At 40.3% G+C, this 7,387-nt stretch overlaps 1 long non-coding RNA gene across 1 annotated transcript; it reads left to right on the top strand.

Moving 5' to 3' along the window:
• The first annotated feature begins 3,881 nt into the window (after positions 1 to 3,881).
• On the top strand, positions 3,882 to 6,419 carry LOC142493417 (uncharacterized). Its single transcript, XR_012801101.1, has 2 exons — positions 3,882 to 5,826; positions 6,202 to 6,419. It is a non-coding gene; the product is annotated as an uncharacterized LOC142493417 (long non-coding RNA).
• The last annotated feature ends 968 nt before the right edge of the window (positions 6,420 to 7,387 follow it).

The raw sequence follows: 7,387 nt of genomic DNA, 5'->3' as shown, positions 1-7,387 counted from the left end.
AGTTAACTCCTTGTTAGCATCCTGTTATGGACCATTTAGTATGCAGGGCTTCTCAGGCATTCGCATGCGCGTGAAACCAGGCAAAGTAAATTCTCGGCCAAGAACAAAAGGCTCAAACATAATGATACTTTCTTGTTTAAGGTCCCATGGCCCGGGGGAGTGGAGGTGTTGATAAGGAGCCAAATGCCTTTTGCTCAGTTTACTGAGGGAGGTGTGGGGGAGGGTGCAACTCCGTAAATTATTTCATCGTTGTGTAATTCTTGGTTGACCGTGTAAAAATTGATAAAATATTCTTGCCCGAATAAATTACACCTGCAAAGCCCAATTATACAGTAAGAAGCAACCTCATTGCTAAAATAATAATGCTGTAATTTGAACAATGTTGAAAATGATGAAATATTTTTAAAAAAAAGCAATACATAAAGTGTTTAATTAAATCACTCATTTATGAATCCCTTCAATAGAAAAAAAAGAAAAAAAAAAAGGATATGCCTTGTGAAGTCATTCTAGCCAAATTACAGTGCAGCTATGCAAGACCCGAAGCATACGCAATGTGTCTGCAGGCTTATAACCTTTTGGTATGATGCGCTGGCCTTTCTGTTTTTGTTCATACAGTGGCGGCCGCCTTAAATCTAAAGCGGCTGACTCAGCGGGTTAGAAATAGCCGCGGACGGCGAATGGCAATATTCGGCCGTTTTTCCCGCGCCTCGGGCACTTTCAATAATAAGCGCCATTAGCGCTTATCTATTGAAGCGGCCGCCGCGCGGGAAACTCCGTTTCAAACGGAGAAAAGCCCTGCGGTTAGCCCGCATTAAACCCGGCAAGCTTTAGAATAAGCTTGGCCGGGACAGTATGAATGTGTCTTTCTGTGTGAATGTCCTGGATCGGCCGGGGGAGGTGTTGATAATGAGTCGAATGTCTTTTCCTTTGTTTTATGGGGTGGAAGGTGCAACTAAAATGTTTCATCTTGGTGTACCTGTACATAATGCTGTAATGAGCGTGCAGGATTACAGTTGAAAGAAATCTTTTGAAATGTTGTAAAATATAAACAACATTTTTCAGTCCCTTGAGAGTCATAGAGAAATAAAAACGTAGTGGTTTTATAAATGTTAAAATTGATTAAGTATTAAAAAAAAATGCATCGCATAAGGTTTTGTTTAGAGCTGACAATAATTTTCTCCTCTAAAAAAAAATGTTACTTTAATTTGTTTTGTTTACCGTTGGATTTCTACAGTACTGTAAGTCCGGTTGGCAGTGAAGGCTTTCTATTGTACACTAGTTCACAATGCGCATGCGTGAGGAACCAGAAAATGTAAATTTCTATACCAGCAGACAAATCATGAAACCGTCTTAGACTTTTAGATAGCTACAGTACTGTAGTTCCATGCCATTGCTTTGTGAGGGTGGTAGAGAGGTGAGATGCAACTCAATTGGTCTGTCTTACAGTACTGCACGGATGATCGTGAAGGATTAGAAAACAACTGTTTGAACTGTTTGCAAATGTAGTTATTTTCTAAATCTTAACATTGATTAAATATGTAAATTAAGCATCACTTAATATTTTTCATTAACCATGAGGTGGAATAAAAACAATCAACATCTCCATGCTATAAATTCTTGTAGTGTGCATGCGTCAAGTAACGCTCTAGTGCGCATGTGTACAAGCATTGACAGGCTGTGTCAGGCATACAGTACACTATACCAGGCTACTCTCCTCTGCTCCTCGCACCACCCCCTGCTTGGCCCCGGCGTCAAATAACGCGCAGAGCCATGTGACATCATGTTGCCATGATAATTTGGCGCCGGGTTACTATGACGACACATTGCGGGAAGGTACTGTAAGTGTATTATGAAGGCTTCGTGCAATCCCCCGGCATTTAATGTAAATTCCTGGGGGGAGAGCGCTGGACCCCTATAACTGCCGCCCCCCTTCCCCCCCCACAAAAAATCTAGCGCCCCCCAAGGGAATTAAAGTTAATACTGTATAGTACATTATATTTACCTTCATTATAAACTTTGACAAACGGGTGGAGATGAGCCAATGTCAGAGGTGAATTGTGCGTACAAGCTGTGGTCACTCATGTAGTCTGCATTATATTTATCTTCATTATATACATTGCCAACCTGTGTGGAAATGACCCAATGTCAGGGGTGTGCAGCATTGTGCGTAACAGCCGGGATCACTCATGTAATCAGCATTATAGTTGACAGGTGCCTGCTGAAGCCCGTAATCAGGCGGGCCAGGTAGAAAGGATTGCAGTTCACCAGGTTTTCAGTCAAGGTCGGCCCGTTATTGCAATAGTATTGGGAAGCCGGTTTGGGTACCTGTACACTGCAGGGTCGGGAAGTACATACAGGTACTGTACGAATCTTAAATGGATGAAACCTGACCTTTCTTCATTTGCAGTCGCCATGAGCAAACATACCGGCAAAAGTTGGGAGCGCAGACCAATATCCTCTTGTACAGGTATCTCCCAGAGGAGGGGCTGTGCAAAAAAAGCAATCATTAGTTAATGTTTGCCTTATCGAATGCTTCCAGCCACGTTAGTCATAAATCTCTGCTAAAGTCGCCTTCTTATCTGTTCCAGCATTAATTGCAGAAAATATGAGAAATGCGTAACTACATTGTGGTTTGGTATAAGGACTTGACAAGATGTCCATTCAGCAATTGCAGGGATAGCAATGTAGAATAACGGGACAAGCATTGTGTATACTGTGGAGATTTTAATTATGAAACGACTAAATTTGATAACGTCTTCAGTGATCAAGGTCAATTTACAATGGATGACTGTAGCGGCCACTCTTTTTATCTAGTTTTTAAACACCTGCAAATTGACTACACACAACTCACTGGTTGCTCTGTGCAAAGGGATTCACTTTTGAAATCTGGCGGAAACACGCAGAACTGCGCCCAAACAAATCACAATCACATTAGTCATGGAAAATCAACAACGGTAAACATACGTGTGATTGACAGCCTTCACGGAAGATTAACGAGTGAATGCCGTGTGGAATACAGCAGACTTTACGAATATGGCACGAGAAATGATCGAATAATAGCCGCTGCATCTGTAATGCAGAGTTCCGATACTTAGCATGGATAGGGGGAGTCGTAGTATGCCGATAGAGATTCCAATCCGCTCAAGTCCAAAAGAAACACTGCAATCAAGTATAGTGTCTTAGACACGGATGTCGGTCCAATCGATATGCCGGTGTAGTTATACTTCAAACCGTGCTGCAGTCCCTCAACACAAACACCCAATGCGTGTTTCTTATTGACGTATTTCTTCCGGGAGAAGTACGTCAGTATGAACTGATTTTGCACACACAAAACATGGAGGTTACACTGCTGCTGGGTCCATTGAGGCAATAAATAGTGGCCCAGGAGAGAGGTACAGATCTATATCTATACGCACAGATTCATAGACTCACTCACCTTAGTGGATGCCTGCCTGCCGCCCTCTCCTTACAAAAGCAACTGCATAGCATAGTTCCGTTAGAATTGAAACATTGCTCCCACGCTGTGCAGTTGCTGGCAGTCCCCGCCCATTCAGACATCTCCAATTCAGGCTCGGGGGAGGTGGCAAGCCTGAGGACTGTCTGTAACTCATGATGCAGGGAAAATCTGCCGCCCTCAAATTCTGCCGCCTTAGGCCTGGGCATAATGAGCCTAATGGCAAATCTGCAACTGACCAAGAATGAGAGGGTGCTCTCTGTGTCATAATCTCTGATATCTGTTCTCATGCAAATATAGAAGTTTAAGGTGTCATGTTTCATATCCAGGTGAGCATATTAAGTACACAGACACAACAGTGAAGATGGTGTTTGTCTCAGTGTTATAAAAACAACGTTATGAAGTCTTTTATATATTGACACAAAATGTAAAAGTCAAAAAAAAGTTTTTTTCTTTCAGTAGTAAAACTATCATGGGGGCTGATTGATAAAAAGGGATGGGTTGAGACCACATTCAGAAGGTATTTCAATGTGGAAGGGTTTAGGATAAAGACCCTGCAACTGAGTTATGAAGTTAGGTTTCAACTAAGAGAGTGTCCATGCTGGAACATGTGAAATCTCAATTTCCACTCAAGACCATTTGGGAAAAGATCTGATCAATGTTAACGATAAGTAAGTTATATTTTTATTTTAAGCAACTGTCTGCAATTTACACGGTATGTTCTTGTAATAATCCGGGAGCGGGACAGCGGCACAGCACTGTGAAGGCAGCTGAGGAACGTCGGCGCGCGCAGGGGTCTGCCCCGGCAGCGCGCACGTCCTGTAGGTGGTGCGTGTGCAGCAGGTCGGGAGGAGGAGGTGATGAGGGACTGGAGTTCGCGCGCCTCAGTGGCAAGAGGTGCGGGCGGTGCAGAACAGGGATGGAACGCCGCGGGAGGTAGGAGACGCGGCGCCCTTACACTATGTCAAAGCTGGTAATGGGTAAAGCCATGTCTCCCAAAGCTAAATTGCATTTTAACTCTGTGAGTGTGTCACGAACGGTATACCTGTGAGCATGTGACTTGTATACAGTATGTGACAAGGGTTAAAACACACAGCAAACTAGCTGACACTAGCTGGCTGGTAATGGGTAGCGACCATTCTTTTGTAGGTATGTCTTATCTCCTGCTCATCAATCTTTCCTTGACATTTTTAAGGCTGGGAGAAAGAGAATGATTTTAAACCCAAATGTAGCCAAGATTATAAAATACCCCGTAACTCCAAATAATAATATAACTATTAGAATAATGCAACCCACCTTATTGTGTTCCGATGATTTTACCACACGCATCTGTTTTGACAGGACGAATTCTAATTTTGAAATGGAAAACACATTATCTGACATGGGTAACATAGAAAACCTCTTATATTAATAGCATTACAACCAGGTAGTTCTGCTTGTCACAAATCTATATCTTATATCATTGGGACGTGCAGCAGATTTGAATTATCTCGCATTATGGGGGATCTTTAATAAGTAATACAGTGACCCTCTTCTCAGCTCTGTCTGCTGACCAGAAAGGGTCCCAGAACTTTACAATGTGTCTTGGAATGATCATACAGTCAGATCCGGTAAAATCTCTGGTACATCTGTATAATGACCCAAGTGAGCTCAATGGTTCTCCTCTGTATTGTTTTATTCATCCATAAACACAGACACCATGAGGACACGGATTACTCCCACATGTTGCATTCTAGAAGTCTGTTAAGTCCAGAATGTGTGGGACACTTTGGCCTTTTGTTTGCTACATTTTGCAGCTTGCTTCAGCTTGCATAACGTACAGTATTAAGCATTTACTTTGACAAACAGTCACAATATTAGCAGTATAACAAAAGCTATGCACTGCAGCGTGATCCCAGCAATAACAACGGATCTGCTGAGCTGTATTTTTCACGCTAATTTGTCATTTCAGCCGTGTCACTGAAACCAAATGATTCTGTATTGGTTTGCACCACACTGACCTATTTTGTTCAGGTTTATAAGTGTATCACCAAATCTTCACAAGTCTTTACTCTACTGTAGGTAATAAATAGGTACATTGTACTTGTATGTGCCACTTAACTTCATCGCACCACTGTCCTCCTGCAAGAATCAAAATGAATTTTGACGCTGCACACAGTATTTGGTGAAAACAACAATTAAACTGCATAAGAATGATAGAAAGATCAACAATTCAGGCTCTTGAGTCTGTCATCATTCCACTTTATATATTCCAATGTTGAGCGTTCAGCTGCACAGGGAGAATAATAAAAAGTCCATGAATGTTGGCATCTTACGTCCAAATCTTCTGATATCCCCCAGCTGTCTTGATTACTGCCAACATGAAGATACAGGTACCGGTACATTTACTCTAATGAATTCTATCATTTTTAGAGATGCGGTTACCACTTATTTTTTTTAATACTATCGGGATGTAAAAGTTAGCAGATACAAAACAGAACGCATAAGATACACACATATTAGCAGTTAAAAGTTCTCATATTATTACATGTATTTACTTTATATATACACAGACATTGGAGGTTGTGTATCCCAGATGCAGAAGTAGACAAATTCTCAGTAAAATAATTGTTTAACAGTGTTAGACAGTGTGATATATAGTATGTTTGACAGTAGTACTGTAAATGTATCTGAATGTGACCCTGTCTCCGTATAACAGTGTTACATTTGTTTTTCGTCCAGGAATCATTGATAAAGTTTATTTACAGGAGTCCATTATCTCGCCGATAGTACCATAACATTAGACAAGAATTCCCATCTGGTCACCGGTTCTTCCAAGATAACAACCCAACTCACTTCACACCGACTGTAGCTACTGTAAACTGTAAGCACCAAGCACAGATTCTCAGGAGAACCTTAATGAATAAGATTTATTATAATGTATTTTTTCAAGTTATGTTAAACAATAAAACAGTTTTATAATCCCCTTTTTTCTGTTTTCACATAGCTATTGCAGCTATAGTGTTTTTATTTCTGTGAAACACCTACACACAGTAGTATAAAAGTATAAAATGTACACAATATATCTCTATGCTCCCACTACGATTAAAATATAAAAATATAAAAAAAAGTAGAAACCCCTGTATTATAAGGAGTCGCTGTGCATTGCATTGGCAATGCTTTTTTGGTAGACACGTCTTTATTCCGTGAAAATCCCCTAGTATAAAAGTGTCTAATTAGTGTATATGTCTCTAATAAGGTATACAGTATATATCTATGTGCCCACCACAATTAAGATAATAATAATAAACAAAAGATTACAGTTATTATTTACAGTTGCTATATATATATATATATATATATATATATATATATATATATATATATATATATATATATATATATATATATATATATATATAACCTATTCAATATACTGCACATGCAGAAATAAAGGCTACACAGGGGTTGTGTCTAGGCTTTGTCTATGCGGGTCTATGGAACGCACAGTCTATGCATGTCTTGCAATAGGAATTTGAAATTCAGAGAAGGGAAGAGGAGGCGGTCAGAGGGGAAGGGAGGGCAGCTGCGTATATCTACATGAGGGAAAGGCAGAGAAGTGAGAAGGGAGCTTGGCCACTGGTATTTCACATGGGGGAGAGTTTTTAGCTAGGTATAAGCAAAGTGGAGAAGGAGGGTTGCTTTGTCTATTCAATGCATCCATCAAGTCGATAGTGTGTTCAAATCCCACAGCACTAATGTGAACACTGAATATTGTCCTATTACCCAAAAAAAAAACAGTCACTTTGCATTTGCAATGTATTGCGGTTACAATGTTTTTATTTCTATGAAACACCCACACACAGTAGTATACAAGTATAATAATATATACAGTATATCTCTATGTACCCACTACGATACAAATATAAAATATTTAAAAAGTAGACACCCCTG

Source organism: Ascaphus truei, chromosome 4 (assembly GCF_040206685.1).
Source record: "Ascaphus truei isolate aAscTru1 chromosome 4, aAscTru1.hap1, whole genome shotgun sequence".
Classification (NCBI taxonomy): Eukaryota; Metazoa; Chordata; class Amphibia; order Anura; family Ascaphidae; genus Ascaphus; species Ascaphus truei.
This window is presented reverse-complemented; position numbering and strand designations above follow the sequence as displayed.